The sequence below is a fragment of the Aegilops tauschii genome, chromosome 4 (assembly GCF_002575655.3).
Source record: "Aegilops tauschii subsp. strangulata cultivar AL8/78 chromosome 4, Aet v6.0, whole genome shotgun sequence".
NCBI classification, from domain to species: Eukaryota; Viridiplantae; Streptophyta; class Magnoliopsida; order Poales; family Poaceae; genus Aegilops; species Aegilops tauschii.
Window position 1 is genome coordinate 198,774,320 of NC_053038.3, and position 7,144 is coordinate 198,781,463.

The window sequence follows — 7,144 nt, forward strand, 5'->3', positions numbered from 1 at the left end:
AGTTGCTTAAAATTCATAATATCGTTTCTAAGAGAGATGATCTTAGCGGGAGGAAAATACTTAGAGATAAAAGCATCTTTGCACTTGTTCCAAGAATCAATACTATTTTTAGGCAAAGACGAAAACCAAGCTTTAGCACGATCTCTAAGCGAAAAAGGAAATAACTTCAATTTAACAATATCATTATCAACATCTTTCTTCTTTTGCATATTACACAAATCAACGAAGCTATTTAGATGAGTAGCGGCATCTTCACTAGGAAGGCCGGCGAATTGATCTTTCATAACAAGATTCAACAAAGCAGCATTGATTTCACAAGATTCAGTATTGGTAAGAGGAGCAATCGGAGTGCTAAGGAAATCATTATTGTTGGTATTGGTAAAGTCACACAATTTGGTATTATCTTGAGCCATCGTGACAAGCAAGCAATCCAACACACGAGTAAACAAAAAGCAAGCGAAAAAGAGGCGAACAAAAAAGAGAGGGCGAATAAAACGGCAAGGGTGAAGTGGGGGAGAGGAAAATGAGAGGCAAATGGCAAATCATGTAATGCGGGAGATAAGGGATTGTGATAGGTACTTGGTATGTTGACTTTGCGTAGACTCCCCGGCAACGGCGCCAGAAATCCTTCTTGCTACCTCTTGAGCACTGCGTTGGTTTTCCCTTGAAGAGGAAAGGGTGATGCAGCAAAGTAGCGTAAGTATTTCCCTCGGTTTTTGAGAACCAAGGTATCAATCCAGTAGGAGGCTACGCGTGAGTCCCTCGCACCTGCACAATACAAATAAATCCTCGCAACCAACGCGATAAGGGGTTGTCAATCCCTTCACGGTCACTTACGAGAGTGAGATCTGATAGATATGATAGGATAATATTTTTGGTATTTTTGTGATAAAGATGCAACATAAAATAAAAGCAAAGTAAAAAAGCAAAGGCAATAACAAAGTGTTGGAAGATTAATATGATGAAGATAGACCCGGGGGCCATAGGTTTCACTAGTGGCTTCTCTCAAGAGCATAAGTATTTTACGGTGGGTGAACGAATTACTGTTGAGCAATTGACAGAATTGAGCATAGTTATGAGAATATCTAGGTATGATCATGTATATAGGCATCCCTGCCTGCATCTACTACTATTACTCCACTCATCGACCGCTATCTAGCATGCATCTAGAGTATTAAGTTCATGAAAACAGAGTAACGCCTTAAGCAAGATGACATGATGTAGAGGGATAAATTCATGCAATATGATAAAAACCCCATCTTGTTATCCTCGATGGCAACAATACAATACGTGCCTTGCTGCCCCTACTGTCACTGGGAAAGGACACCGCAAGATTGAACCCAAAGCTAAGAACTTCTCCCATTGCAAGAAAGATCAATCTAGTAGGCCAAACCAAACTGATAATTCAAAGAGACTTGCAAAGATAACCAATCATACATAAAAGAATTCAGAGAAGATTCAAATATTGTTCATAGATAATCTTGATCATAAACCCACAATTCATCGGTCTCAACAAACACACCGCAAAAAGAAGATTACATCGAGTAGATCTCCATGAGAGAGGAGGAGAACATTGTATTGAGATCCAAAAAGAGAGAAGAAGCCATCTAGCTACTAACCATGGACCCGAAGGTCTGAGGTAAACTACTCACACTTCATCGAAGAGGCTATGGTGTTGATGTAGAAGCCCTCCGTGATGCATGCCCCCTCCGGCGGAGATTCGGAACTGGCCCCAAGATGGGATCTCGTGGGTACAGAAGGTTGCGGCGGTGGAATTAGGTTTTTGGCTCCGTATCTGGTAGTTTGGGGGTACGTAGGTATATATAGGAGGAAGAAGTACGTCGGTGGAGCAACGTGGGGCCCACAAGGGTGGAGGGCGCGCCCTGGGGGAGGGGGGTGGGCGCGCCCCCCTACCTCGTGGCCTCCTGGAAGCTTCTCTTACGTAGGGTCCAAGTCTCCTGGATCATGTTCGTTCCAAAAATCACGCTCCCGAAGGTTTCATTCCGTTTGGACTCCATTTGATATTCTTTTTCTGCGAAACTTTGAAATAGGCAAAAAACAACAATTCTGGGTTGGGCCTCCGGTTAATAGGTTAGTCCCAAAAATAATATAAAAGTGGATAATAAAGCCCAATATTGTCCAAAACAGTAGATAATATAGCATGGAGCAATCAAAAATTATAGATACGTTGGAGACGTATCAGTCGCTATCTTCTACCTGTAAATGAAAACAGACCTTACTTATCAGAGAAGCAAATGTGAAATTGTTCGGTTTAGATGTATTCAACAGAGACACTTCAATCACAGAGCTCAATATCTACAAGCTTAAATTCAAATGCTTTATTCAAGATTGAGATATCATACTGGACTCTGGCTGCACACTAACTACTCTGTGAGGTTTCCATCTAAGAAACTATCTAGAGAGATAGTAAACGACTAGTCAGAATACGTAAACAACAAACTTCGTGAAAGGAAGAGACGACGCCGCGCGAAGGGCCCAAGCAGCAGTCGGTCAGTAACATGAAATCCAACTTATCTAGGCATTCATTCATAATTCAGCATCGGACTGGAAACTAGTGACAGTTTGTTTCTGGTGTCATCCGTTGCTTCAGCATCGCTGCAAAGTTCAGTAGTGCCTCCTACTCCTAGCGTGGGATAAATTTTTCATCCGTCAGTCGTTACTGACCCAGCAAAAAACATACAGGAAAGTGGTTTACTAGGATGTGCAATTTAAATTGATTTGATGATGACTGATATAGGTTTTAAAGGTTGAAAATCCAAGCTCACCATATCTGATGTTGCCGCCGCCTTTGGAACTAGTGAATTACCAAGCATGTCCCTAATATACTGATCCTGCTCACAATAATAATAGCTTTCATAAAAAAACATCCAGACTCTGAAACAGGAAACTTTATCTGAAACAATTCGACAGACCTGTGACTGCAAAATTTCTTCAAGTGTATTGCTGCTGTTGTCTACAGACTCGTAGTAAACATCAATTAAATCTGTAGGTTCAAGCGGAGCAGTCTTCCGTAATTTCTGGATTCTGTTGACAACCTGAAAATGGTTGCTCATGAATTAGGAGACCAGACTGTTGATTGTTCATCAAAACGAAACTAGTGAATTTCCAGCATGATGCGTGCCAGACAAAATTAGTGAATTTTCAGGCATCAAGAAAATGAACCTATGCGTCAGCAGACAGCAAACATGTTTGTAAATTACAATAGGCCAAAGACCGACACAATTGTGTGAAACACAAACCCAAGAGAACCAAACCTATACAAAGGACAAAAAAAATTACCTCTCGAGCCACTCCAGCTTTGATCAATGATTGATCGGCTCTGAGATCCAAAATGACCAACACATCGCCTATTAAAACAAGATATCGATGTTATCCATAGTAACAAAACTACTATTCGAAGACATGGTGAAAAGTGGTGAAGTGAGTTCAGTGCCAAAACTAAAGTTTAACTTCATGAATGGTAATGATTATATTATTAATATATGATCCAGCAAAATACTGACCCAGCAAGCAAAACACACACGAAACGAGCATCGGCCGCCTTCTGATCCAGCAGCTTTGGCAATCAGTTACTACTGTAGTTACCTAGGAAGGGTCGTCGTCGCGGCAGCGGGTGATGGACTCACAGCCGCGGGTGTAGGGGTTGGCGGTGGTGCTGATGCGGCAGTTGTAGTAGGGCACCCCTGGCCGGGAGCACAACACGGCGTCCCCCCGCAGCGCGTCATAGCTGATGTACCTCCGCCCGCCGCCGGTCGCCCACAACAGCCGCCCGTGTAAAATGGCTATTATAGTTTCTCAAGCAACACTTTCCGGTTTTTCTTCCCAAAAAAAAGAAAGAAAATAAGCTTCAAGGGCAAAGGAAGCAGAAAATACTGCGCAGCAACAGAGTGCCTGACTGCACTCCAGCAGTGGTTTATCTCTTGAATCTCAAGAACTGAAGCAATTTAGATGATGTAGGTAGGACACATTGACACGGGCCCGGAGCCTTCAAGCTACAAGACGCAACAGTGATGCATCTTGCCTCGACATGATCAAATTATATGACTGAAACAACTAGGCAGACATGGAGTTTAGATAGAAACAGAGCGCGGAGTGCAATGAAATCATAGCTTATCTCTTGAATGTGGAGAACTCAACTAATAAAACTTGACACTACCTCAAACCCTTTCAAGTACAAGAAGCAGCATGAATTGCACCATGCCTTCAACATAAGCAAATTATATGCCTGAAACAGCCACACAAACATAAGAGTTTTCCACATGCCAGATCTACCACTATCCCCCTCAACTGACATTATGTCAGGTTAACGAATGAATTGCTATGCCACCGTAATATCACGCGTGCAGTAGTACAACAATAATTATCAAATTTGGAACACTAATCGTGGGAGTAGGAAAGGCAGAGCGGACATATGTATACATCCCGAGGGGGGATGTCGCAGCCGCCAAAAAACTCACCGTCGATGTAGAGCTGTGGGAAGGTGTGCCAGCTGGAGTAGTCCTTGAGCCCGTGGCGGAGGGCGTCGTTGGCAAGCACGTCGAGCGTCTCGAAGGGCACGCCAAGGGAGCGCAGGATCTGCACCACGGTGTGGGAGAAGCCGCACTACGGGAAGTCCTTGGTCCCCATCATGAACAGCACCACCTTGTGCGCCGACACCACCTTGTCCAGTGTCTCCTTCATGCCGCCGGGGGCCCCTCGGCCGCCGCCAGGCGCCGGACCGACCGGAGCCGCAGGGCCGGGGGAGGAGGGGCCGTCTAGGGGAGCGCCACGGAGAACCGAGCGGGTTGAGGTCGTGCGGAGAGGGGGAGTGGGAGGGCCGCGCCGGCGAGCGCCGTGGCGGAGGGGGCGGCGGCGGCCATCACGGCGGGCGACGGGTGGCGTGTGGAGGTCGCGCGCCGGTGGCGACAGATGCAGGCAGAGGACTGATGAGTCATGGCTATGGTTGACTGGATGGCACAACCGTCATTTCCTCGCGACCTTTTGTGGCCGGCCGAGAAGGCCCCCTCCAGCCCAGGCCGAAGAGTTCTAGCCATAGCAATAGCGCGGTGTGTCCCACCAACGCTACAACTATTCATCTAGTAGTAGCGCGGGTTTTATACCCCACGCTATGACTATTGTCTGTTGAGGAGCGAGGGTGGAAATCATTTACTAGCAGTGCAGGTTTTTTGTGCCCGCGCTACTACTATGCCATACCAGTAGTGCGTTTTTTTGCCCGCGCTACTACTAAGTAGCAATAGCGCGGGTCAAATAACCCACGCTACTACTAAATGTCTATCTATAAGGGTTTTCCTAGTAATGCGCCCCTCACGTCATGTATCTTCGTCGCGGATGGAAGACCTTCGCTCGTGCCCACAGCCTGTCGGAGGGGCTCGTTCTCCACTTCAAATTAATGGAGAACGGCCTGCTCTCCGTCAAGGTCTTTGGGCACTTGGGAACTCGCCTAAGGTGTTGCGTGGAGAGCTCCTCCGATGATGAAGACTCCTCCTCAAGCGGGAGTGACGAGGAGGACAGCGACAGCGACGACGGGCGTCAAGCGGGAGGATGCCGACTCCGACTGACCGCGTCGCCCTCCTCCCTCGGCCACGCGCCCTGCCGAGGGCCTTCCTCGTCAAGCTCTCCATCGACGCGTTCCCCGTCGCCTCCTTTTGCCTTCACCTGCCACACCTGGGAGGAAAAGGGCAAGAACAGGTATCACGGGGCACTTATCTTTTTTAGTTTTTAAGCTTGCGGGCACTTGTTAGATTTAAACCTCGTAATCCCCTTGCTCATGTTTGCATTCCGTACGAACTGTACCTGTTTGGAGCGTATTAATGAAAAAGGGTGTTTGCCTGGTTTTTTGTGCGTGGGCGAGGCCCATGCCAAGGAACGAATCCTTGTTATTTTTAAGATAAACATTGTCAACCGGCAACAGGCCTTGCCGTCCCCTTACTTCATTCACGACCATACTCACGCCCTCGGCGGAGGCAGGGGCGAAATAGGGTTAGGCCCTTCGTTTGCTTCCTTGTCACCGCAACTACAACCAAGTTCCGGCCCAGGGAATAGTTATTGGGCACAGGAAAGGGGGAGCACGGTGGCCCAGGAATAAACGAGGCTTCATATGTCCCAATTCCACACGGAAATGCATAACAGGGGATAAAGGACTTATCTAGATTTGCAGCCCCCGGCAACCTTGGCTTGCCGCGGGCGGGTGCTTGAATCTGCAGCACCCCGGCAATGGCTTGCCGGGGGGGGGGGGGATGTCGATCCGCTCGCCAGCCCTTAAATGGCTTAGCAGAAACGCATGTGCAGCCTGCGAACCAAAGAGAAGACTGGAAAGGACGGAAAGACACACGCCCGACCTCTATGCTAGGGGTTAGTTGCCACCGGGCACTATCAACCCTACCAAAGAGAGACTTAACCTAGCATGCATGCTAAAACTTAGGGCATCAGCGCTTCATTTATTTATGCTCAGGGTCTGCACCTGGCTTTGTACAAAGGGTTACATGCCTTGTCGGCAAGGCTTGTACAAAAGGTGGCTTGCCGGGAGGCCCGGCAACCGCGCCTCATGGGTAAAACTTACAAAGATGTTCAATGTTCCAGGAGTTGCTCGCTGGGACACCATCTTCGATCTCCAGGCGGACTGCGCCAGGCCTGGTGACTCGTATTACCCCATAAGGGCCTTCCCACTTTGGCGTCAACTTGTTGGAATTCTTGGCCGACTGAACGCGCCGAAGAACAAGGTCGCCTTCCTCAAGACTTCGGGCATGAACCTTGCAGCTAAGGTAGCCGCGCAAGGCCTGCTGGTAGCGTGCAGCTCGCACAGCCGCCCGAAGACGATCTTCCTCAAGGAGCATCGCGTCATCTTGCCGCAACTCCTCTTGCTCAAGCTCGTCATAAGCGAGCACTCGAGGTGACCCGTATGTGAGTTCCGTGGGGAGAACTGCTTCTACCCCGTATACCAGGGCAAAGGGTGTCTAGTCGGTGGCTCGATTTGGCGTCGTTCTGATCGACCAAAGAATCGTCGGCAACTCATCAATCCAGTGCCTTCCACACTTGTGCATCCTGTCAAAAGTCTTTGTCCTCAGGCCTCGCAGTACTTCAGCATTTGCCCTCTCCGCCAGGCCGTTGCTCCGTGGGTGTGCCA

General features: G+C 48.1%; 1 long non-coding RNA gene across 1 annotated transcript; it reads right to left on the reverse strand.

The window, feature by feature from the left end:
• Positions 1-1,438: 1,438 nt before the first annotated feature.
• LOC109748688 (uncharacterized) lies at positions 1,439-5,033 on the reverse strand. The gene is made up of 5 exons (XR_012181757.1): positions 4,479-5,033; positions 3,301-3,368; positions 2,934-3,056; positions 2,787-2,852; positions 1,439-2,217 (listed from the first exon to the last, which is right to left on the reverse strand). It is a non-coding gene; the product is annotated as an uncharacterized lncRNA (long non-coding RNA).
• Positions 5,034-7,144: the final 2,111 nt, after the last annotated feature.